This window comes from Mustela nivalis, assembly GCF_964662115.1.
Source record: "Mustela nivalis genome assembly, chromosome: 4".
NCBI lineage: Eukaryota > Metazoa > Chordata > Mammalia > Carnivora > Mustelidae > Mustela > Mustela nivalis.
Window position 1 is genome coordinate 6728275 of NC_139023.1, and position 26857 is coordinate 6755131.

At 38.8% G+C, this 26857-nt stretch overlaps 1 protein-coding gene across 8 annotated transcripts in view; it reads right to left on the minus strand.

The window, feature by feature from the left end:
• ART3 (ADP-ribosyltransferase 3 (inactive)) overlaps positions 1 to 26857 on the minus strand; it is a 148596-nt gene that overhangs the window by 64113 nt on the left and 57626 nt on the right. The window contains exon 1 of one of the 8 annotated variants that reach the window (XM_082727031.1): positions 16409 to 16549. The exons of 6 other annotated variants lie outside the window; for them this stretch is intronic. The gene's annotated coding sequence lies outside the window, so the exon portion shown is untranslated. Of the gene's footprint in view, positions 1 to 16408; positions 16550 to 26857 lie in introns of those variants that run through there. One more of the 8 variants, XM_082727030.1, reaches the window with a different exon arrangement.

The window sequence follows — 26857 nt, forward strand, 5'->3', positions numbered from 1 at the left end:
AATAGCATTATATTTTTTAAAAATGTGCATGCCTTGTTTTTTAAGTAGGCTCCATGCTGGGCTTGAATGTGGGGCTTGAATTCACAACCCTGAGGGTAAGACCTGAGCTAAGATTAAGTCAGACACTTTACTGACCCAGGAGTTACCCAGGAGCCCCCAAAATGCATATACCTAAGTTAAAAGATATTTTACTGCTAAAAAATGCTAACCATCATCTGAACTTTTAACAAGTCGTAATCTTTTTGCTGGTAGAAGGTCTTTTCGCCTCAATGTTGACGGCTGCTGACTCATCAGTGTAATAGCTGCTGAAGGCTGGGGCGCCTGTAGCAATCCCTTAAGAAGACAATGAAGCTTGCTGCTTCGATCAACTCTTCCTTTCACAAACAATTTATCTGTAATGTGTGATGCTGTCTGACAACATTTTACTCACAGTAAAACTTCTTTCAAAATTGGAGTAAATCTTCTCAGACCCTGCTCCTGCTTTAAGTTAGCATAATAACTTAATAAAGCTAGCTTATGTAATACTCTAAGCTCTTTGTTGTTATTTCAACAGTCTTCACAGTGTCTTCACCAGTAATAGATCCCATCTCAAGAAACCACTTTTTTAAAAAAGATCTTATTTATCTGATATATATAGAGAGAGCCCAAGCAGAGGAGAAGGAGAAGCAGACTCCCCACTGAGCAGAAAGCCCCATGTGGGTTTTGATCCCAGGAACCTGAGATCATGACCTGAGCCAAAGGTAGATGTTTAACCAACTGAGCCGCACAGGTGCCCCAAGAAAGCACTTTTACTCATCAATAAGAAAAAGTCCGAATCAGTTAGTTTTATCGTGGGATTGCAGCAAATTCAATCCCCTCTTCAGGCTCCACTTCTGGTTCTCTTGCTATTTCCGTCACATCTGCAGTTACTGGCTCCACTAAAGTCTTGAACCCCTCAAAGGAATCCGTGAAGACTGGAATCGATGTCTTCTGAACTCCTGTTAATGTTAACATTTTGACCTCTCCCTATGAATCACTAGTATTCTTAATGGCATGCAGAATTGTGGATCCTTTTCAGAAGGTGTTTTTCATTTTTAATTTTATTTATTTACTTGAGAGCAAAAGAGCAAGTGAGCAAGCTAGCGAGAAAGAGAAAGCATGTGCAGGGTGAGGGACACACAGTCCCTCTGCCGAGCAGGGAGTCCAGTGTTGGTCTTGATCCTGGGACTCCAGGTCATGACCTGAGCTGAAGGCAGATGCTTACCCGACTGAACCACCCAGGTCCAGAAGGTTTTTGATCTATTTTGTCAGATTCATCAGAAGAATCACTATTAATGGCAGCAGTAGCCCTACAAAATTTATTTCTTAAATAAGAAAAATTGAAATTACTCCTTGATGTGCGAGCTGCAAGATGGAAGTTGTGGTGGCAAGCATCAAACAATATTAATCTCACTACATCTCTTCAACAGAGCTCTTGTGTGACCAGGTAGACTGCCAATGAGCAGTAATATTTTGCAAGGAACCTTTTTTCCCTGAGCATTAGGCCTTAACAGTGGGGTTAAAACACTGCCTGGAAGTGCCGAGTCACTATATTGTACACCTGACATCAATATTACACTGTATGTTAACTACTTAGGATTTAAATGGAAACTTGAAAAAAATATATTAAACCATTTTGTAAACAGATGTGCTGCTGTTGCCAAGGCTTCGTTGTTCTTTTTACTGTACAGAGCGCAGGCTGAGGAGATGCAGCATAAGGACATTAGGAAAAGAAAGGAAAAGTGACATGGAGAAAATCGGGAGGGAGAGACAAACCAATGAGAGACTGTGGACTCTGAGAAACAAACTGAGGGCTTTCGAAGGGAGGGGGCAAGGGGATGGGTGAGCCTGTGGGTATTAAGGTGGGCACGCACTGCATGGAGTACTGGGTGCAGTGCATAAACAATGAATCTTGGAACACTGAAAAAATATAATTAAATTTTAAAAATAAAAGATAAATAGATTTATTCACTTATTTTAGAGGGAGGGAGCAAGCGAGAGAACGGGGTTGGGAGGAAGAGGGTATGGGCAGAGGTAAAGGGAAAATCTTAAGCAGACTCCCCACTGAGCACAGAGCTCAACATGGGGCTTGGATTTTTGGTATGGTAAATAAACACTGGCCTGAACTTAAATCACCAGCTATATCAGTCCCTAACAAGAGAGTATGCCTGTCCTTTGAAGCCCTGAAGCCTGGTATTAACTTCTCCTCTCTAGCTATGACAGTCCTAGATAGGATCTTCTTCCGATAGACAAAACAGCTACACTGAAACTCGGTTTAATTTAGCCACTTCATTCATTACCGCAGCTGGATCTTGTGAATAACTCGCTGCAGCTTCTGTAGCAGCACTTGCTGCTTCGCTTTGTACTCTGACGTCATGGAGATGCGCTTCCTTCCTTAAACCTCCTAAACCAACATGTGTGAGCTTTAAACATGTCCGGTAACTCACTCACCTTTCTCAATCTTTATAGAACTGAAGAGAATTAGGGCCTTGCTCTGGATTAAGCACTGGTTTACAAGACTGTTGTGGCTTGTCTGATCTTCCAACCAGATCACTTAAACTTTCTCCGTATCAGCAAGAGGCCTGTTTCACTTTCTTCTCATTCATGTGTTCACTGTAGCAGCATTTTCCTTCAAGAACTTTTTCTTCGCATTTACAACTTGACGGTTTGATGAAAGAGGTTCAGCTTCAGCCCATCTCAGCCTTCCTTACTAAACTTAATCATTTCTAGCTTTTGATTTCAAGTGAGAGACATGTGACTCTTCTTTTCACTGCAAAACTTAAGAGGCCACTGTAGGATTAGCAACTGGCTTATTTTCAATATGTTGTGTCTCAGGGAAAAGAGAGGGAGAAGGAGAGAAATGAGGGAACAACAGAGCAGTCAGAACACACAAAACATTTATTAAGTTCACCATCTTATATAATCGGTGACTCCCTTATTATATCTAATATAACTTATGACTCCCTAAAACAAATACAATAGTAATACCAAAGATTACTGATCACAAATCACCATAAAACAAATATAATAATAATGAAAAAGCCTGAACTATTACACGAATTACCAGAACGTTACACAAAGACACAAAGATAGCAAACACTTTTGGAAAAATGGCGCTCAACACAAGATTGCCACAAATCTTCAATCTATATAAAAAAAAATCTGCAAAGTTCAGTAAAGTGGAGTCAATAAAATGAGGTATGTTCTGTATCAATCAAAAACTTAAGTAGAATATATGACAATGCTAATAAAACTAGGAAATAGATATTTGACTCTGTAACTCAGGGTTCCTCCATGTTTAACCCTAACACACCATTTAGCATTAAGTGATTATTATATCTCCTTCAGCTCTCAGCATCAGCACAGTTTCACTAACCACAGGGATACTCTTTTCTAAACCAGAAGCAATGCATGAGATTCTGAGGTTTCCTGTTTCCTCATGTCTCCCCTTCTTTGTCTTTTGCAAATATCAGGTTTTCCTGAGATCACAGCTGTCCCCAGCCTACTCTTTCTTGTCATAGGATAGATTCAGGTACAGGTCTACAGTGGCTAGTGGCCAGAAAGAGAAAGAAAGTAGAGAAAGAAGTTTTGGCAACACCTTCACAACAGCTCTAAAAGAGGCTATTATTATGTAATGGCTGAGTTCTACAGTATTACTGGGCTTGAACTTCAGGCACATTAAAAATTAATTAGATTTTGTAAGCTAAGAATTACATAAATATATTTATTAAGACTTTACTAGGGGTGCCTGGGTGGCTCAGTAGTTAAGCATCTGCCCTTCGGCTCTGGTCATGATCCCAGGGTCCTGGGATCAAGTCCCGCATCGGGCTCCCTGCTGAGCAGGAAGCCTGCTTCTCCCTCTCCCATTCCCCCCCGCTTTTGTTCCCACTCTCACTCTGTCTCTGTCAAATAAATAAATAAAGTCTTTAAAAAAAAGAGAGAGAGAGAGACTTTACTTGACCTCATCTGACATGTGGAAATCTAAAAAAAAACAACCAAGCTCACAGAGAAATCAGGTGGCCAGAGGTGGGGGGTTGGGAGGTGGGTGAAATGGTGGAAGGGTGTCAAAAAGCACAATGTTCCGGCATGAAACGAGCCGTGAGGAGAAACGAGTCATGAGGAGAAACGAGCCGTGAGGACGTAATATACGGCATGACCACTCTAGTCAATACTGCACCATATTACATGCATGACAGTTGCCAAGAAAGTAGATCTTAAAAGTTCTTATCACAAGAAAAAATTCTGTATGTATTGTGATGGACATTAACTAGATTTGTAGTGATCATTTTGCAACATTTACAAATATCAGATCATGCTGTATATACCTAGAACTAAAATAATATTGTATACCAATTATACCTCAACTTAAATATTCATTCATAATATATATATACATGTATATTTACATTATATATATATATATATATAATATGTGTGTGTGTGTGTTACACACACACACACAAATAAGGAAAAAAGTTTTTTGTAAAACAATTAGGAGAAAATAGCAGATAAATCAAACAAAGTTACTGTCCTGGAGAGACCTCTCAAGTTTAAAAGTTACACCACCATTTTAACATCTATAAAAATGTAGGTTCTGATTTCTTAACCCATAACTCACAGATTTCTTGACCATATCCCTATAAAAAACCCTTTTGCTTATTTTCTTAGTGTTAGTCTCTCCTCATCAGACATGTAAAAATGTGGGAGTTCTCCAACTAATATTTATATGGATTGCTTGGTTGGGTTTTTTTTTATGTAAATTCCCCTACCCTTAATGTTAGTGAACTTCACTAATTCATTTTTTAAGATGTCAAAGTTATTTAGTAGTTTTACTGAGTTGTCCACACAATTAGGGACTGCTTGAATATGTAAAGGAAGTACTGAATGGCAAGTCAAAACCATTTATTTTTCTTCTGAGATACCTACAAGTAGAAAAATCAACTGAGGGGGCGTCTGGATGGCTCAGTCAGTTAAGCATCTGCCTTTGGCCCAGGTCATGATCCCAGATGGAGTCCTGAGACTGAGCCCTGCGAAGGCCCTGCTCAGCAAGGAGTCTGCTTCTTTCTCTCCTGCACTTGTGCATGCCCTTCCCCCAAATAAAAAAAATCTTAAAAAAAAAAAAAAAAAACAGAAAAATCAATTGAGAACAATTGAGAATGTAAGTTAAAAGCCACTTAACTCAAGGTTTTAGATAAAAATTCAAAGGTTCAACTATCCATCTTTTAAACTAAAAACCGAGAAATAACATTTCCTGCTCTTTTTCTCACCTTTTAAATAACTAGTTGCTTTTTCTTTTTTTGCTCCTGATGACAGAAAGAAATGAATTTCTCTAAACAAATGCAACAGCACTGATTAATTCCTAGAATTATAAAGCTCAGTAAACTGTTAATATATGCATTTTATCAACTTTCTCTTTGACTAAAAGATAGTATCTTTCTTCAGAGTAATATGCACCTTGTAGAAACCTCTACCTCTGGCAGTTACAGGAAGTTCGGGTTCAGTCTCTGGTAACCAAACTCAAGTAATTCATTCAAACTCCCAAAGGTCCTATCTACAAGTACTCCATATATCATAATCTCTCTTCATTTTAAAGAATACAAACAAAGCCACTGTTACAATGGCTACCAAGTTGGGTTTAAAATAGGGACGCCTGGGTGGTTCAATGGGTTAAAGACTCTACCTTTGGCTTGGGTTATGGTCCTGGGGTCCTGAGTTGTAGGACTTCTTTATGTATTTTGGCTATTAACCCCTTATTGGCTATATGATTTGCAAAGATCTTCTTATTCAGTAGGTTGCCTTTTTGAGGATGGTTTCCTTCACTGAACAGAAGTTTTTTAGTTTGATATAGTCTCATTTGTTTTTGTTTCTCTTGCTTTTGGAGTCAGGCCCACAACACATCATTAAGACCAGTGTCAAGGAGCTTACCATGTTTACAAGCTTACTTGTGTTTTCTTCTAGGAATTTTATGGTTTCAGGTCATTTCTTTAATCCACCTTAATTTTTGTGTATGAAGATAATGTTCTACTTCTATTCTTTTGTGTGTAGCTAGCTATTCAGTTATGCCAGCACCACACATTGAAGAAAATTATCCTTTCTCCATTGTATATTCTTGACTTCCTGGTCATAAATTAAATACCCATATACATGTGGATTTATTTCTGGATTCTCAATTCTGTTTCATTGATTTGTGTATCTGGTTTTCTTTTTTTTAAGATTTTATTTATTTATTTGCCAGACAGAGATCACAAGCAGGCAGAGAGGCAGGCAGAGAGAGAGGGGGAAGCAGGACCCTGGGATCATGACGGGATTAACCCACTGAGCCACCCAGGCGTCCTGTGTCTGTTTTTATGTTAACGCCATTCTGTTCTGAGTACTACAGCTTTATAGTATAGTCTGAAACCAGGAAGCATGATATCTCTGGCTTTATTCTTTCTCAAGACTGCTTTAGGTATTTGGTATTTTTTGTTGTTCTATACAGATTTTTAATTATCTGTCTTAGTTCTATGAAAAATGCCATTGGAATTTTAACAAGAATTACACTGAATCTGTAGATTGCTTTGAGTAACATGGACATGAAATGTGATTCTACTTAATTTTATTGTACAGACTGCAACTGTTACTTATGAGAAATTAACACTTTACAGCTAACCCTTGAACAATGAAGGGATTAGGGGAACCAAATCCCCACACAGTTGAAAATTTATGTATAATTTTTGATTCCCCAAAAACGTAATAGCTTGCTGTTGACCAGAAGCCTTATGAATAACATAAGTAGTTGATTATATACTATATACTTATATACTTAAATAGTATACTTATATACTTATAAAGCTAGAGAAAAGAAAATTAAGAAAATAGTAAGGGAAAATATATTTACAGTACTATATCAAAATATATCCATATATAACTGGACCCATAGAGTTCAAACCCATGTTGCTCAAGGGTCAGTTGCACTCATAAAGGCTTCTTATCAGACCATCTGAGACAGGATTCCCTAGTTTCCTACACAGTTGCTATCTACAACAGTCAGCATGCCATGAGAAATTTCTGAAAAGAGAATGAAAGAGTGTATTGATCTTTCACCCTCTAACTTTATTGTATTAGTTTATTCTAATAGCTTTTTAGGAGAAACTAAGGTTTTCTGTATATAGTATCATATCATATACAAAGAAGGACTGTTTTGTTAATTTTTTCTAATCTGGATGACTTTTATTTCTTTTGCTTGCCATATTGCTGTCACCAAGACTTCCAATACCATATTGAATAAAGTGGTGAGAGTGCACATCCTTGACTTGTTTCTAACCATAAAGGAAAAGCTTTTTTAGCTTTTGACCACTGAGTATGGTAATAGCTGTGGGGTTGTCACATATGGCCTTTATTACATTGAGGTATGTTTCCTCTCTACTACACAGTCAAGAATATTTTTATCATAAATGGATGCTGAATTTTGTTAAATGCTTTTTAAAAAAATCTATTCAGATAACCATATGGTTTTTGTCTTTTATTTTATTAATGGGATGTATTTGTACTGATTGGTTTTTTTGACGTTGAACCACTTTTGCATTCTTGGAATAAATCCCACTTCACTGTGGCATATAATCCTTTTAATGTCTTCTGAATTTGATTTTCTCATTTTTGTTGAGAATTTGTGCAGCTATGTTCATCAAGGGCACTGGCCTCTGATTTTCTTTTTTAGTGGTGTCCCTGTCTGGTTTTGGTATCCAGGTAATGCCAGCCTCGTTAAATGAGTTTAGACACATTCCTTCCTCATTTTAGACGACTGAGAACAACAGGTAATAAATCTTTTAAAATTTGGTAGAATTCACCAGTGAAATTGTCTGGCTCTGGGATTTTTTTGGGAGGTTTTTGATTATGATTCTATCTTTTTACTAGAACTCTGTCTATTCACATTTTTTATTTATTCATGATTCAGTCTTGGAAAATTGTGTTTCTAGCAATTTATCCATTTATTTTAAGTTGTCCAATCTGTCAGCATATAAATGTTTATAGTACAGTTGACCTTTGAACTATGAGTTTAAATCATGCAGATCCACTTATACATGGATTTTTTTCAATATAAACAGTATAGTACTACAAATGTATTTTCTCTTCCTTATAATTTTCTTAGCATTTTATTTTCTCTAGTTTAACAATATAGTATATTATAAACAGGGCATACAAATTATGTTCAATTACTGCTTTTGTTAATCAGTAAGACTTCTAGTCAATAGTAAGCTATTAGTAATTTCGGGGAGAGTCAAAATTTACATGTGGATTTTTGACTGTGCAGGGGGTTGGTTCCCTTAAAGCCTGGTGTTGTTCAAGAGTCTACTATAGTTTGTTATGATCTTATATATTTCTTCATTAATTTCTTTCATTTCTGATTTTTTTTACATTTTAATTCTAATACAGACTAACATACAGACTTATATTAGTTAACATACAGACTTATATTAGTTTCATTTCACTTCTGATTTTATTTGAACCCTCTCTTTTTTTCTTGGTGCATCTAGCTGAAAGAATATCTCCTTTTTATCTCTTCAAAGAAGCAGTTTCACTGATCTATCTTGTCTTTTTGGTCTCTTTCTCATCTAATCTTTATTATTTACTCCATTCTACTAATCTTTGCCTCATTTGTTCTTTTTCTAGTTCCTTTAGGTGTGAAGTTTGATATTTAATATTTTTTGTGTTTCTTGAGGTAGGCCTATAATTCTATGAACTTCCCACTTAGAAATGCTTCTGCTGCATTCAATAGATTTTGGTATATCATATTTCTGTTTTCATTTATCTCAAGGTAATTTGTGATTTTTCATTTGGTTTCTTCATTGACTCACTGGTTGTTCAGTAGCATGTTGCTTAATATCCACATTTCTGTGGTTTTTCTAGTTTTCTTTTTTTTTTTTTTAAAGAGTTACATTGAGAAAAAGTGAGGGGAGGGACAGAGGGATAAAATCAAGCAAATTCCCTGCCAAGTGGGGAGACCTGTGCAAGGCTTGATCCCACAACCTTGAGGTCATGACCTGAGCTGAAACCAAGAGTTGGATACTTAACTGACTGAGCCACCCAGGTGCTCCTCCAGTTTTCTTCTTTAATTGATTTCCAGTTTCATACCATTGTGGTCAGTTAAGATACTTGATAGGATTCCAACCTTCCAAATTTATTAAGACTTGTTTTGTGTCCTAACATATTATCTATCGTAGAGAATGTTCCCTGTGCACTTGAGAAGAATGCTCAAGTATTCTGCTCCTTTGGGATGGAATGTTCCATACATATCTTTAAGTCCATCTGGTCTAATTTGCCATGTAAGGCTGATGTTTCCTTATTGGTTCTCTTTGGCTGATCTATCCAGCGATGTAAGTGGAGTGTTTTAAGTCCCCTACTATCATTGCACTGCTGTCAATTTCTCCCTTTAGGTCTGTAAATATTTGCTTTATATATTTTAGTGCTCCTATGTTAGGTGCATATTTATTTATCTCTCCTACTGAACTGACCCCTTTATCATTATGTAATGCCCTTATCTTTTAGTACAGTCTGTTTTAAAAAATCTACTTTTATAATAATTTTTTTTAAAAATATATCTTGTCTGATGTTAAGTATAGCTATACCAGGTTTCTCTTCATTTCCATTTCCATGCAATGTCTTTCTCTATCTCTTCACTTCATTCTCTGTGTCCTTACTTCAGAAGTGAATCTCTTATAGGTAGCATATACAGATGGGTCTCTTTTTTTTTTTTTTTTAAGATTTTATTTATTTATTTGTCAGAGAGAGAGAGAGAGAGATCGCATAGGCAGGCAGAAAGAGAGAAGGGGAAGCAGGCTCCCTGCTGAGCAGAAAGCCCAGTTCGGGGCTCTTTCAGGACCCTGAGATCATGACCTGAGCCGAAGACTGAGGCTTAACCCACTGAGCCACCCAGGCACCCTGGATCTCATCTTTCTTTTTTTTTTTAAATCCATTCAGCCACTATTTGTCTTTTGGAGAATTCAGTCCATTTACATTTAGTTATTGATAGCTATATAATTATTGCCATTTTTTAAATTGTATCCTGTTGTTGTTTTTTTAAAGATGTATTTATTTAAGAGAGAGAGAGAGAGAATGAATGAGCAAGCAGTGTAGATGGAGAGAATCTCAAGCAGACTCCATGCTGACCATGGAGCCCAACATGGGGCTTGATCTCAGGATCATGAGATCATGACCTGAGCTGAAACCAAGAGCCTGTCACTTAACTAACTGTGCCACCAAGGTGCCCCTTCTGGTTCTTTTTATAGATCCTCTCTGTTCCTTCTTCTTTCTCTCCTTGTGATTTGATGGTACTCTTTAGTGTGATATTTAGAGTCCTTTCTCATTTTCTTTGGTGTATTTACAGTAAGTTTTTGCTTCTGATTATCATGAGGTTCACATATAACGTATTATATATTTAACAGTTGGTTTTAAGATAAATAGAAATTTTAATTTGAACACATTCCAGAACTTTACATTTTTACTCATCCCTCATGTTTTATATTCCTGTCACATTTCACATCTTTTTATTTTATGTATCCCTTAACTTATTATAGTTTTAGTTAATTCTACTATTGACCTTTAACTCTCATATTTCCTTTAGAATTTATTTATCCACTATCTTTACTATATGTTGACCTTTTCCAGTGATATTTTTACTTTTTTGTTTTCTTATTAATAATTAATCCCTTTTCACTTTAAAGTCTCTTTAGCACTTTTGAAGACCAGTTAGTGGTGATGAACTCCTATATAGTTTTTGTTTATCTGGAAAACTCTTTAGGTCGCCTCTTTAATTCTAAATGATAACCTTTCCATTTCGAGAATTCTTGGTTGGAAGTTTTTTTCTTCACAGGACTTTGTGTGTATCATGCCACTTCTTTCTGGTCTGCAATGTTTCTGCTGAAAAATCCACCAACCACCTTTTGGAATTTCCCTTATATATAATAAGATGTTTTTCTTTTACTGCTTTTAAGATTCTCTCTTTAGCTTTTACAATTTTTATTATAAAGTGTCTTGGTATATATCTTTTGGGGATCATCATATTTGGAACTTTTTGGGCTTCCAGAACTTGAATACCTGTTTTCTTTCCCAGTTTAGGGAAGTTTTCAGCCATTATTTATTGAAGTACATTTTCTGGTACTTTCTTTCTCTCTCTTTTCTTTCTGGGACCCCTGTAAAGCAAATGTTATCCCTCCAGATGTTGTTCCAAAAGAACTTAAGGTAGCTTTACTTTCTAAAACTCTTTTTTCTTGGGCCACCTGGGTGGCTCAGTTGGTTAAGTGTCTGCCTTCAGCTCAGGTCATCATCCAGGGTCCTGGGATCAAGCCCCACATCAGACTCCCTGCTCATTAGGGAGCCTGATTCTCCCCCTCCCTCTGCATGCTACTCACCTGCTTGTGCTTTCTGTCAAATAAATTTAAAAAAACAAAACAAAACAAAACAAAAACCTTTTTTCTCTTTGTTGCTCTGTCTAGGTAAGTTCCACTACTTTGTCTTCCAGCTCACTGACATGTTCTGCTTCATTCAATCTGCTATTGAATCCCTCCAATAAATTAATTTCTCAGTGAAGTTATTGTACTTTTCAGCTAAATTCTGTTTAACAGTTTCTTATATTTCTTTTTTTTTTTTTAAGATTTTATTTATTAATTTGACAGAGAGAAATCACAAGTAGATGGAGAGGCAGCCAGAGAGAGAGAGAGAGAAGCAGGCTCTCTGCTGAACAGAGAGCCCGATACGGGACTTGATCCCAGGACTCTGAGATCATGACCTGAGCCGAAGGCAGCGGCCTAACCCACTGAGCCACCCAGGCGCCCATCTTATATTTCTAATTCTGTTGAAGTTCTTACTGTGTTCACCCACTCTTCTCCCAAGTTCAGTGAACATCTTTATGACCATTACTTTGAACTATTTATGGGCACATTTCTTAACTCTGTTTCATCAAGGTCTTTTTTTGAACTTGTCTTCTTCTTTCATTCAGATCATATTCTTCTGTCTCATTTTGCCTGCATCTTTGTTTTTATGTATTAGGCAAATCAAGTACATCTCCCATCCCTGAAGGAGTAGTTTTGCATAAGAAATAGACAATGGAACTCAGAAGTGCTATCCCCTCTGGCCACCAATGCCAAGCACTCAAGGGGCATTCTGTGTGGGAGTGGTACACACCTGCCTGCTTTGGTAAGGCCACACATGAGAGTAGGTGGAGCTCTTGTTGGTCTGGCTGTGATGTAAGACTGCACTGTAGGGGTGGGCTGGGCCCTCAGCAAGTTGTGCCCTCCTGCGCCAACAGATTAGAGGAAGAGTTCCAAAATGGCAAATGCTGGGGCCGGCACCAGCACATTAGAATAAGATTGCAAAAGTAGCACCTACCAGTGTCTCCATCCCAGCACAGTCCCAAAAAGTTCCTCTTCTTAGGCAGAAACTTCAAGATTAGTAAGTGTACGTCCTTCACTTATAATCTAGGTGCTTTCCAAATTGGTATTTCTGCACTGGGTACAATGGCCACGGAGTATGTGTACAAGCTACTTAATAGCTTGTTGGTATGCCTAAGTGGCTCAGTCAGTTAGGTATCTGACTTCAGCTCAGGTCATGATCTCAGAGCCCTAAGATCAGGTCCTACTTCAGGCTTCCTACTCAGCAGGGATTCTGCTTATCCTTCTCCCTCTGACCCTTCCCCTGCTCAGGCACACCCTCTCTTCCTCTCTCTCTCTCTCTCTCAAATAAATACAATCTTAAAGAAAAATTTAAAAGAGCCAAGTTTTCTCCATCCCCTATAGTTCTGTGGTTTTCCTGAACACAATTCCTGGTTTTTCAAAGCCAGGCATGTAAGGGACTCAGCTCTCCTGGGCAGGCTGATATGCAGCAGCTGCTTATCAAGGAAAAGTTCCATAGTTTTGGGATCCTGCCTGGTTGTGGATTGCTTTGTCTGCAGTGGGGTTTTTGGTGTGTTTTGTTTGTTTGTAAGACCATGTCTCTGCCTCTCCTACCTGTTTTAATGCTGTCCTTTTATCCTTTGTTGTGGAGGTTCTGTTCATCTCGTTTTCAGGTCTTTCTCAGAGGAAATTACTCCATACGTAGTTGTAGATCTGTTGTGTCTGTGATAGGAAGTGAGTTCAAGATTCTCCTACATGGCCATCTTGAACCTGTCTCTTTATGAATTATTTTTAAGTTATATATATTTGGGAGGAGAAAGAGCAGCAGGGGAAAATGCGTGCACACATACAGAAGCACAATGAAATCCAGTATGATACAATGAATTTCTGGATCCAGAATGTCTCAGTTTAATCCCAACAGTCATTCTGTAGCCATGTGACCTCTTAATAATCATATAACACTGGGCATGTTTTTTACTTCTCTATATCTAGTTTTCTTATCTGTCAAATGGGGATAATAATAGTTCCCCTTACAGGGCTGTTGAGAAGAATCAAAGAGTAAAAGATGCAGAATCTGGCACACAGTAGGCATGATGTAATGATTAGATATTATTCTTTTGTTTTTTAAGATTTCATTTATTTCTTTGACAGAGACAGATCACAAGTATGCAGAGAGGCAGGCAGAGAGAGAGGGGGAAGCAGGCTCCCCGCCAAGCAGAGAGCCCAAGGCGGGGCTTGATCCCAGAACCCTGAGATCATGACCTGAGCTGAAGGCAGAGGCTTAACCCACTGAGCCACCCAGGCGCCCCTAGATATTATTCTTAACTATGAGTTAATTTTAGATTTTGGGAAGTTGCAAAAATAGTGTACCCTTACCTCCTTCACTCTTCTCCTCCTTTTAGCATCTTATATTACCATAGTATAATTACCAAGAAGAGAAAATGAACACTGATATAGTATTCATTAAACTAGACTTTATTTAATTTCACCAATTTTTCTACCAATGTCCTTTTTTCCTAGTATCCTATTCAAGATCTGCATTGTATTTAGTTATTTTTTCTTAGTCTCCTTCAGTCTGGATAGTTCTTCATGGCAGACACAGACATAACAGTATTTTGTAGTTTTCTTCACAAAAAATGCATAACCTCATTATAATTATGAGAAAACATAAGAATAAGCCAAAATTGTGTAATATTCTATAAAATAACTGATCAGCTGGGCACCTGGGTGGCTCAATGGGTTAAGCCCCTGCCTTCAGCTCAGGTCATGATCTCAGGGTCCTGGGATCGAGCCCCGCATCGGGCTCTCTACTCTGTGGGAAGCCTGCTTCCCCCTCTCTCTCTCTGCCTGCCTCTCTGCCTACTTGTGACCTGTCAAATAAATAAATAAATAAAATCTTTAAAAAACAAAGTAACTGATCAGCATTCCTCCCCCAGTGTCTATATCTCAAGTGCCTTATGAGGTAACTCTGTATTAGCAGGCTAGCCTAGAAATGTAGCTGACTTAATATGTATTATTTTTTCAGGGAGAAACACACTACTGGTCTCAACTTAAGATGTCAGAATACATCTCTTTTTCTTATTTGCTCTGTCCCTAACCTGATGGACAACAGGAACTCTGTCTCTTTCCTGGTATATCAAAATCATTCAGTATCTCATTACTCTGCTGCTGTTAAGCAATAAGGCTCATTCTTGGCAATTCCCAAGGCTGCTCCCCGTTTACTCTAGAGCTTCTTTTTTCTTCTCTTTCCCTAACTCTTGGATTCCTGGCAATGTGAGACCTATTTCTGAGCCCTCAAATTTGGCATTATGTTCACAGCCTCTCTCTAGTTTTCCAGACTCAGCTCTGGACTCTGCACATTCTTCAGATTTGGGGAAGACTCCAGAGCTATAAGTAATACTCTTCCTCCACTGTTTCAACTCTCACAGAATCCATCTACTAGCTGGGCTGACTCCTGGCATCCTTCCAAATACGTAAACTCAAACTTTTCCAAATATGTAAATTCAAACTTCAAAGGTACAAGAAGGGAAGGCGCCTGGGATGAGGAGACAGGTGGAAACTCGGGCTGCTGGAACTCTAAGAAAGGATCTGGAGCACAGGCTAGAGAAAAGGGGGGAGGTAGTCGGATAAAGGGATGACAATAAGGAGCAGCACAGTGACAAGTAACAATGATGTCCTAAAACAGTTTCATCACCTCCTTCTTTATCCTTCCTATTTCCCCTGGAAGATCTAAGGCCTTCATTCAGTATCAGTTCCCAAGAAGAGGCACTGACCTGCTGGCTGTGCTGTCTCTTGCACGGACTTCAGCTATTGCCTAAGACCAGCAGCTAGTGGTCCATCTCAGCTAACTGTATGAAGAACACTGGCTTCTTTCCTTTTTCCCTATACCTGGCATAAGCATCAGTTGTTCTGAAGTTTTCTACGAGTCACTGCTGCTGGTCATGATGGGCAAATAGAGGATAAATAATACTAACAAAGGGAAAAGTCCAAGAAGTCTCACAATATAAATTACATGGTTTCTAGACCTTCTCAAGCTTTCCCAACTGCTCTTTCACCCGGACCCTAAGAGTCTATTTATCCAAAATTGTTCCATACCGAGTCTTCTACTCCAATCTTCTTTTGAGTTTTCTATTTTCCAGGAGGCCTATATCTGGGAGTCACAAAGTCAGACCTCTGAGGTTGCCTTTTACTCCCATTTCATCACCGACAGGAACTCAGGGAACTCCAGTGTGCTTACCACTGTCCTAATTCTGTTACTCGCTCAAGTGTTACTGAATGTGTTAAATGTTTTGAAGAAGAGTTACATAATCTTGTGAAGCCTCATTTTAAACAGCCGATGGTGGCGCCCTTCCTTACAGAATTACTGAGGACTAGTGAGACAGGTATGCACAGCGGCATATGCCAGCCAGCCAACAAATGGCGGCAGCTGTGCTCTCTATCACCCATTCTATTACCACCATATATTCAGCCCATGACTGGTACAGATGCAAGATGTGCAGGAGGAGCGAGCACTGAGGAGTGAGCCGAATTTCCCGACTACAGCTCCTAGTACTTACCTACCCCCACGTTAAAGAATAGGGAATTAAGAACAGGGAAGTAAGAAACACTGAAAGTAAGCTAGGTTGTCTATGTGCCTAAGGTGGAACCAGGAAGTTAGGAAAATCTGAGAAATAAGAAAATGAGAATAGAGTTTTGTTGGCTTTTTATTAAAAAGGAAAATAGCACTCAGCATAATGTACAAAGTAAAAATAATACACAGCCAATCTAAATATTCAGAAGTTGTATTTGTTTTGAAACCAAAAGTGTCATTTATTCTAAGTATAAAAATAATACTGTAATTTAAAAAAAATCCTTCTAGTACTTTTGTTTTTATAGTTTCAACTCTATCTCCTATTTAGAACATTACACTGATTAACCTTTAGTTGCACCTGGCAAGTCACATGTACTGAAAGGCTCCTTATAAGCACGTATTTTCTTATCCTATTAAAAATATATATACAAATAAATCCAACGCAGCTTCATACCTTACATACATAGCTGCTCCTTTAACATTCACATGCAGGACTCATCTCTCCAGGCACGATCCTTTTGTGTATTACTTGTTTTCCCACTAGCCCTGAAATAATACCAGCCAGACCTATTTTCCTCTCTCTTCCAACTTCTCTGAATAGCACGGAAGTAAACTAATGATAAGTGAAGCTACTGCATAATTGTCCCTCTTACTGAATGAAACTTCCTTCAATTAGTTGTTTGTAAATGTGCTCATTGCTAATCTCTCACATGCTTCTAACCCCTAACAATAGACATGTTGTTTCCCAACTCAGAAAATTAACATGAATATCCACATTGACCTGGCAGTTGTGGATTACAGTCATTTTCCAGGGGGCCAGTTTAAGGTCTATCCACAAAGCTGCCTTTGTTGTGAGAAAAATGATTTCTCTGAGGTTTATGGTGAGATTGAAGCTACTTTGTACAACCCACTGCTCCTGGCTCAATACATGCTAATGGCAGCATTCTGTGAGGAGTATAGAAGACAGGGAAAAGAGGATTAATCTATTTACTTATGTAACAGAACTTGATTGTTTCTTATTCTGTGTTCTAAATTTTACCATATGAGGTTTTTAAATTTTACCTAAATTTTAAAAAGAAGTCATTCATTTTAAATCCATGTTCTTTTTTTCCTTCTGAATTATTACAAAAACAAATCAAGTAGCTTTCTCTTTGACACTTGTTAATTATAACCTAATAAAATCAATTTGGCAAAAAAGTAACAGGTCAGGGCAAGTAAATTAGGTCCTAGATATAACAAACAATATTTATATGCTATACTTTGCCATGTTTAAAAAGCAAATAATGTGGGTGCCTGTATTGTCAGTTAAGCATCTACCTTTGGCTCAGGTCATGATCCCAGGGTTCGAGGATGGAGCCTGCATTCGGTTCCCTCCTCAGTGGGGCATCTCCTCCCTCTGCCTCTCTCACCTCCCCCAGCTTGTGCTTGTTCTCTCTCTCAAATGAGCAAGTATAATCTTAAAAAAAAAAAAAAAAAGCAAATAACGATTGTTAATTGTTACTTTAATTGTTAATTGATAAGTCTCATTCCAAAAGGGCAAGTATTAAGTTTTCTTTTCACAAAAGGAATGGAAGATAAAAATTTTAGTTGAGTAATTTCTAAGAATGAAAAAGCTGTAGAGCAATAAATCACCTGTAGCTGAACTATTCCAGAAAGCCCTCTCCTTTGTAATAAATTTAATTAAGTCAATGGAAAACCATTATTCAACTCCAGGAACAAGAAACAGATCGCCGGTATGTGACCAGCATGAACACACACAGTTAAAAAGCAAAGTAAAATGAACTGTCAGGAACTATTTTGCAAATCTTCAGTCACTGAAAGCTAAGGCTTGTTTCTTCTCTTTGTGCTCATCTTTCAGATCTTTCCCCTTCAACATCAGAAATTTGGTGGAGTTCAGGGGCTCCTGAGTAGCTTAATTGGTTAAGTGCGTGCCTTCATCTTAGGCTATAATCCTGGGGTCCTGGGATGGAGCCCTATATCAGGCTCTGCTCAGCAGGAAGTCTGCTTCTCCCTCTGCCCCTCCCCACTTGTGCTTTCTCTTTCGTTCTCTCTCTCCTCTTTCAAATAAATAAATAAATTTTTTAAAAAAGTTTCCCAGACAGGGGCACCTGGGTGGCTCAGTGGGTTAAACCTCCGCCTTTGGCTCAGGTCATGATCCCAGGATCCTGGGATGAGCCCCGCATTGGGCTCTCTGCTTGGCAGGGAGCCTGCTTCCTCCTCTCTCTCTCTGCCTGCCTCTCTGCCTACTTGTGATCTTTGTCAAATAAATAAATAAATAAATAAATAAATAAATAAATAAATAAATCTTAAAAAAAAAAAAAGTTTCCCAAACAACCATTAAAGGAATTCATGACCACTAAGCCACCCTACAATAAATGTTAAAGGGGACATCTGAGTGGAAAGGAAAGACTACAGTAAGAGTAAGAAAAGTATGAAGCACAAAAGTAGTAAAAAAAATATATGTGGGGGCGCCTGGGTGGTTCAGTAGGTTGAGCCTCTGCGTTCGGCTTGGGTCATGATCTCAGGGTCCTGGGATAGAGCCCCGCATCCGGCTCTCTGCTCAGCAGGGAGCCTGCTTCCGCCCACCCCCGCCTGCCTGCCTGTGATATCTCTCTCTCTCCATCTCCCCCACCCCTGTCAAATAAATAAATAAATAAATCTTTTTAAAAAATGTGTATCTGTTAAAATCATTAACAGGATTCACAAAACAAAAGGTTGCAAACAAAGTATGAGACACGTACTTAAAATGTGTGTGTGACAGGGGGAGGAATAAAGAACAGATTTAAACTTAAGTCACCATCAACTTAATATAGACTGCCATATGTAGAAGCTGTTAGAAACAAACGCCAAATCAAAAATCAGTAATAGTGGGATGCCTGGGTGGCTCAGTTGGTTAAATGTCTGCTTTTGGCTCAGGTCATGATTCCACAGCCTTGGGATCACGTCCCACATGGGGAAATCCTTGCTCAGCAGGATGCCTGCTTCTCCCCCAGCCTGCTGCTCTCCCTGCTTGTGTGCTCACTTGTTCTCCTCTGACAAATAAATAAAAGTCTTTGGGGAAAAAAAACAGTAATAGTAATGCAAGAAATAAGGAAAACAGAATCCAAGTATATCAATAAAGAAAGCCAACTAACTGTGAAAGAAGAGAGCAAGAAAAGGAAGGAACAGAGAAGAACCACAAAAACAACCATAAAATAAGTAGCAAAATGGCAATAAATATGTACTCTATCAACAACTACTTTGAATGTAAATGGACTAAACACTCCAATCAAAAGACACAAGGGAGACACCGGGGTGGCTTAGCTGGTGAAGTGTCTGACTCTGGGTTTCAGCTCTGGCTGTGACTCGGGGCTGGGAGATGAAGCTCCGCACCAGTCGGCGCTCGGCGCTCGGCGCGGAGCCGCCCGAGACTCTCCCTCCCGCTCCCTCCGCTCCTCCCTCTGCTCCACTTGAGCGCTCACTCTCTCCGTGTGGGACATAAATAAATCTTAAAAAAAAAAAAAAAAAAAGACACAGGGTGATAGGCTGGATTAAAAAGAAAAAAGAAAGACCCATCAGGGATAGCAGGGGAAGTGGCAGTGGAGTAGGAGGGCCCTAGGTTCACCTTGTCCCCCAATACAGCTAAATGACTCTCAAATAGTCTTCAGCACCCCAGAAATCTACCTGAAGACCCGCAGAACAGCTCCACAACTAAAGATAAAGAAGAGGTCCCATGAAAGAAGGTTAAGCAGTGCAGAGACGGCTTTGAAAGAGAAACGGACCACAGCTGCCATGGCGGGGAGGGAGTCCCAGGTGCGGAGCAAGGCGGGCGACAGCCGGCACGCGGGAGCCCGCACGCGCACGCGGAAGACGGATGCCTGCAGCACCTGGCTTGGAAAGCAAGAGGGGCCGGTTTCATGAGTTCTTGCAACCAGTGGGGTTTAAAGCCTAGAATTTTAAAGGTCAGCAGGCTTGGCTCAGGGAGAGCCCAGAGGACATCGGATTGCTCTTGTACAGACGGCAGGGCAAAAAGCCTGGGGACAGAGAGAGGCAACAGTGATCTGAAGTGTGCCTGGGGCACACGGTGGGGAGGCTATTCGCTCACCTCAGAGAGTATTCCAGAGAGGCAGTGCTCATGGAGGGACCCCTCTGGTAACAAAGGAACTGGCAGGTGCTAATTCCCTCCCCCACCCTTCAACATAACCACAGGACAACCTGCAGCACCCACACAGCACCAATAGTTGCTACCTAACGTGTTTATATCGAGCCCCAGCCTCCTGCCCTCCGGTGGAGCTGCCTTCAAAGCCACACCTGCCTCAATGGCAATAGAGGCCCCACTAACCCCCAGAAGACTTGCCCAAACCCCTGCCAACACCATGTCTCCCAACTCGGGAATTTTGTGAAGCTTTGGTTCTGAGGTGATGGCAACAGGCCTTGTTTCACAAACAAACAAGGGCACACCTAGTCAAAACTTGCCACATTCAGGCGAGGGACCAAACACAGCCCACAACAGACAAAGGGCCTCTGCAGCCGACTGGCCCGAAGGATAAAGCAGCCAGTTCACAAACGCGTGCAGCCCGTACTAGAGACACTCCCTGAACCGCCAGGCCTTGGGGAACAGGACACTATACTACAGGACACAGAGGACATTTCCTCATAAAACCATTACCCTCAAAAACAGGAGAGGTAGCTGACTATCTTAAAACACAGAAACAGGTACAGGAACTTAGACAAAATGAGAAGACAAAGGAATACATCCCAAATGAAATTATAGGACAAGTTCATGGCTAGAGTTCGAAGCAAAACAGATATAAGGAACATGCCTGATAGAGAATTTTAAGTAAATGATCACAGGGATGCCTGAATGGCTTAGCTGGTGAAGCATCCTACTCTTGATTTCAGTTCAGGATATGATCTCAGGGTTGAGAGACTGAGCCTCATATCGGACTCCACACTAGGTTTGGAGCCTGCTATGGATTCTCTTGCTCGCTCTCTGTCTGTCTCTGTCTCTTCTGCCCCTGCCCCTGCCCCTCTAAATAAAATACATAAGTAAGTAAAATAATGATCATAAATACACTCAGTGGACTTGACAAGAGTAGAAGGTATCAGTAAGACTTTTAACACAGAGATAAGGAATAACCTAGTAGAAACAAAGAGTTCACTGAATGAAATGAGAATCAGGTTTGATGTAATGAACAACAGCAGAGTAATGAATTAATGACCTGGAAAACAGAATAATGGAAAGTAATCAAGCTGAACAAAAAAGAAAAATTATGTAAAACCAGAAAAGACTTAGGGAACTCAGTGATTCCATCAAATATAATAGCATCTGTAGTATAGGGATCCCAGAAGAAGAGAAAAGGGAACAGAAACTAAAATTTATTTTAAGAAAATACAGCTTCCGTATTCTCGGGGAAGGAAACAAATAACCAGATCCAGGAGGCACAGTGAACCCATAACAAAATCAAAAAGAGATGATCACACCGGGGCGCCTGGGTGGCTCAGTGGGTTAAGCCTTTGCCTTCGGCTCAGGTCATGATCTCAGGGTCCTGGGATCGAGCCCCGCATCGGGCTCTCTGTTCAGCAGGGAGCCTGCTTCCCCCTCTCTCTCTGCCTGCCTCTCTGCCTACTTGTGATCTGTCTGTCAAATAAATAAATAAAATCTTTAAAAAAAAAAAAAAGAGATGATCACACCAACACAAACTGTAATTAAAATGACAAAATGTAGTAGAAACAAAAAAATTTTTAAAGAAGCAGGACCAAAGTTACATACAAGAGAAACCTCATAAGTCTACCAGTGTTTTTTCAGCAGAAACTTGGCAAGCCAGAAAAGAGCAGCATGATATATTCAAAGTGCTGAATGGAAAAAAATATGCAGCCAAGAATACACTATCCAGTAAGACATTCAGAATAGATGGAGAGATAAAGTGTTTCCCAGACAAAAATGAAAGGAGCTCATGACCACTAAAATATCCCTGAAAAAAATATTAAAGGGGACTCTGAGTAGAAAGATCAACAAAAGTGACAATATGAAAACAGGAAACACAAAAGCAGCAAAAATGAGTATTTCTGTAAGAAATCAGTCAAGGAACTCACAAAATTAAAGGATGTAAAATATGACACCATATACCTAAAATGTGGGGAGGCAAGGAGTAAAAACTGGATCCAAACTTAAAAGACTGTCTTATAATACAGTCAGCTATATGCAAATAACCTTATATAAAACCCTAATGATAACCACAAATCAAAAGCCAGTACTAGGGGCGCCTGGGTGGCTCAGTGGGTTAAAGCCTCTGTCTTCAGCTCAGGTCATGAACCCGGGGTCCTGGGATCAAACCCCACATTGGGCTCTCTGCTCAGCAGGGAGCCTGCTTCCTCCTCTCTTTCTGCCTACCTCTCTGCCTACTTGTGATCTCTGTCAAATAAATAAATAAAATCTTAAAAAAAAAAGTCAGTACTATATATGAAAGAATAATGAAAAAGAAATCCAAATATATTGTTAAAGAAAACCAGCAAACCATGAAAGAGAAAGAGAAGAAAGAAGTGATAGAGCAGGCAGTCAATTAGACATAAGCTGGAGGCAAGGCAGTGATGAATAGGTGACACATTCGAAGCCTCAGGGAACAACATTCTGGCTTTGTGGTTTTTAATATCCTGGTCTTGCTGATATCCAACACCCTGTGGCTGACAGACAAGAGCCACAGGTGCAGGACATGTACCCTCCTCTTCAACTTCTGCCCCAGGTAACTTACACCTTCATTATAATGTATTTACATTGTGGTTTTGACCATCTCCCACCCACCCCACCCCCACCAGCATCGGGGAAGATGGCCACGACAGTTCCAGCAAGAACCCTGTAGGGCCTAAAACTCCCCCTCCCAACCAGCAGAAACAACTTCAGTTTGGACTGCCCTAGCTCTGATCCATAACCTCCGCAAACATAAAAAGACATCCCTAACCCCAGTGGGGTTGCTACCTCTAAGCCTTGCCCACTTTCCCATCTTGACTGTGTACTGTAATTAACAGGCCACTTTGTACTTGCTACTTTCCTTCTGGTTGTCTTTATTTGAGTGCATATCCTCAGGAAAATCTTTTGGGGGGAATTCAAGAACTGAAACCCCCATTCACACAATGTAGACTCTCTCATTGGTCACAACTTCAGAGGGAAATTCAGAAACAACCACAAAACAAGTAATATAATGACAATAAATACATATCTATGCATAATTAAACTCCGAATGTAAATAGACTGAGCATTCCAATCAAAAGACATACAATGACAGAATGGATTAAAAAAAATAAGACCCATCTATATGCAACCTACAGGAGACTCATTTTAGACCTAAAGACAGTATGTACTGAAAGTGAGGGAATGGAAAAACATCTACTATCATGCAAATGGATGTCAAAAGAAAGCTGGAGTAGCAATTCTTACCAGAGAAAACAGATCTTAAAACAAAGACTGGAGGCACCTGGGTGGCTCCGTCAATTAATTGGCTCAGGTCATGATCCTGAAATCCCAGGATCAAGCCCTACATCAGGGATCCTGTTCGAGAGGGAGTCTGTTTCTTCCTCTCCCTCTCACTCACACTCCCTTCTCAAATAAAAATCTTTAAAATTTTTTTAAAAAATAAAGACTGTAAGAAAAAACAAAGGATACTACATATTAATAAAGGATACAACAGAACCAGAAGATGTAACAATTGTAAATATTCATGCACCCAACATAGGAGCACCCAAATACACAGAACAGTTAATAACAAACATAAAATAACTGACAGTAATACAATAATAGTAAGGAAATTTAACACCTTGCTTACATCAATGGACAGATCATCCAATCAGAAAATCATCAAAAAAGCAAAGGCTTTGAGTGACACATCAAACCATGTAGATTTAAAAAATAGTATATATATATATATTTCTTATACATATTTTATATACACATAAAATATATATTTATAAAACATATATCTTAACATTCCATCTTAAAACATCAGAATACACATACTTTTTAAGTGCACACAGAGCATTCTCCAGAATATTAGGTAACAAACTAAGTCTAAACAAATTCAAAAAGATCCCAGTCATATCATGCATCTTTTCTGACCACAATGCTATGAAACCAGTAATGAACCACAAGAAAAAATCTGGAAAGACCACAAATACATGGAGGTTAAATAACGTGCTGCTAGATGATGTACTGGTTAACCAAGAAATCAAAAAAGAAATCCAAGGATAGAAATAAATGAAAATGAAAACACAACAGTCCCAAAACTGGGGGGATGTACCAAAACTGTTCTAAGAGGAAAGTTTATAGCAACAGAGGCCTACTTCAAGAAAAAAAAAATCTCAAATAACTTAACCATTCACCTAAAAGTGCTAGAAAAAGAACAAAAGAACAAAAACCCAAAAGGAAGGAAGGAAGTATTAATAATTAGAGCAGAAAAAAAAAAAAAAATACAAACAACCAAACAAAAGAACCCAAGAGAACAGATCAACAAAACTGATAGGACTTTTGCCAGACTTAGCCAAAAAGAGAGAGGACTCAAATAAGCCAAATCACAAGTGAAAAAAGAAAAAATAACAACAGACAGTACAGAAATACAAAAGCTTGTAAGACAGTATGAAGAAAAATTATATGCAACAACTTCCCCACTGAATCAAGGAAGAAACAGAAAATATGGACAGATCACTAGCAATGAGACTTAATCAGTAATCAAAGAACTTCCAACAAACAAAAGTCCAAGACCAGACAGCTTTGCAGGTGAATGCTCCCAAACATTTAAAGAGTTAGTGCCCATTTTTCTCAAACTATTCCACAAAATACAAAAGGAAGGAAAACTTCCAGGTTCATTCGATGAGGCCAGCATTACCCTGATACAAACCAGATAAAGACAGTACAAAATAAAGAACTGCAGGCCAGTATCTCTAACGAACACAGATGCAAAAATCCTCAACAAAATACTAGCAAACCCAAATCGAACAATATATTAAAAAACAATCATTCACCATGAGCAAATGGGATTTATTCCTGGGTTTCAAGGGTAGTTCAATATTCAACCAATTTGGTACATTACATCCATAAGAAAAAAGGTAAGAACCATATGATCATTTCAACAGATGCAGAAAAAGCATTTGACAAAGTAAAAATCCATTTATGACAAAAATCCTCAACAAAGGAGGTCTAGAAAGAACATACCTCAAGATAATAAAGGTCTTATATGAAAAAACCCCAGCCAACATCATATTCAATAAAGAAAAACTAAGAACTTTTCCCCTACAGTCAGGAACAAGTGACAGATACCCATTCTCTCCAATTTCATTCAACATAGTACAGGAAGTCCTAGCCACAGAAATCACAACAAAAGAAATAAAAGGCATCTAAATTGGCAAGGAAGAAGTAAAACTCTACTTGCAGATAACATGATACTATATAAAGAAATCCTTAAGACTGCACCAAAAAACTACTAGAAGTGATAAATGGATTCAGAAAGTCACAGGATACACAATCAACATACAGAAAACTGTGGTATTTCTGTACACTGTAAGTGAAGCAGCAGAGAAATTTAAAGAAATAATCCCATTATAATTCCACCAAAAACAATAAAATACCTAGAAATTAAACTTAACCAAGGAGGTGAAAGACCAGTACTATAAAAACATAGAATACTGAAAGAAACTAAAGGCAACAGAAACAAATGAAAAGATATTCCATGTTCATGGACTGGATGAACAAGTATTGTAAAAATGTCCATACTACCCAAAGTAATATACAGATTTAATGCAATCCCTATCAGTATACCAACAGCATTTTTCACAGAATTAGAACAACCTTAAAATCTGTATAGAACCACAAAGACCCCGAATAGCAAAGGAATCTGGGGGAAAAAAAAAAAATCAAAGCTGGAAGTACCACAATTCCAGATTTCAAGTTATATTAAAAAGCTACAGTATTCAAAATAGTATGGCAATGGCACAAAATAAACACATGGGGGCACCTGGATGGCTAAATTGGTTAAGTGTTTGACTCTTGATTTTGGTTCAAGTCATGATCTCAGGGTTGTAAGACAGAGCATATTGGGCTCCACATGGAGCATGGAGCCTGCCTAAGATTCTTCCTCTCCCTCGCCCCTTCTCTAAAAAAGTAAGAGACATATAGATCAATGGGACAAAATAGAAAACCCAGAAATAAACCCACAATTGTATGGCCAATTAATCTTCAACAAAAAAGGAAAGAATATGCAATGGGAAAAAAACAGTCTCTTCAACAAACAGCGTTGACAAACCTAGAATCGCTAACTTGCAAAAGAATGAAATTGGCCCACTTTCTTAACTCATGCACAAAAATAAACTCAAAATGCATTAAAGACCTGAATGTGATACTAGAAACCATAAAAATCCTAGAAGAGAGCATAGTCAGTAATCTCTCTGACATCAATCGTGGCAACATTTTTCTAGATATGTCTCCTGAGGCAAGGGAAACAAAAGCAAACATAAACCACTGGGACTACATCAAAATAAAAAAACTTCTGCACAAAAAGGAAACAATCAACAAGACTAAAATACAACCTATGGAATGGGAGAAGATACTTGCAAATAACATATCTGATAGTTAGTATTCAAAATATACAAAGAACTTACACAACTCAATACCAATAAAACACATACTCCAATGAAAAAATGGGCATAAGACACAGATATTTCTCCAAAAAAAAACAGAGAGCCAAAAACTTCATGAAAAGATGTCCAACATCACTCATCATCAGGGAAATGCAAAACAAAACCACAGGGATATATCACTTCACAACTGTCAGAATGGCCAAAATAAAAAACACAAGAAACAATAAATATTGATGAGGATATAGAGGAAAAGCAACTTCCATGTACTGTTGGTAGGAAAGCAATCTGGTCCAGCCCCTGT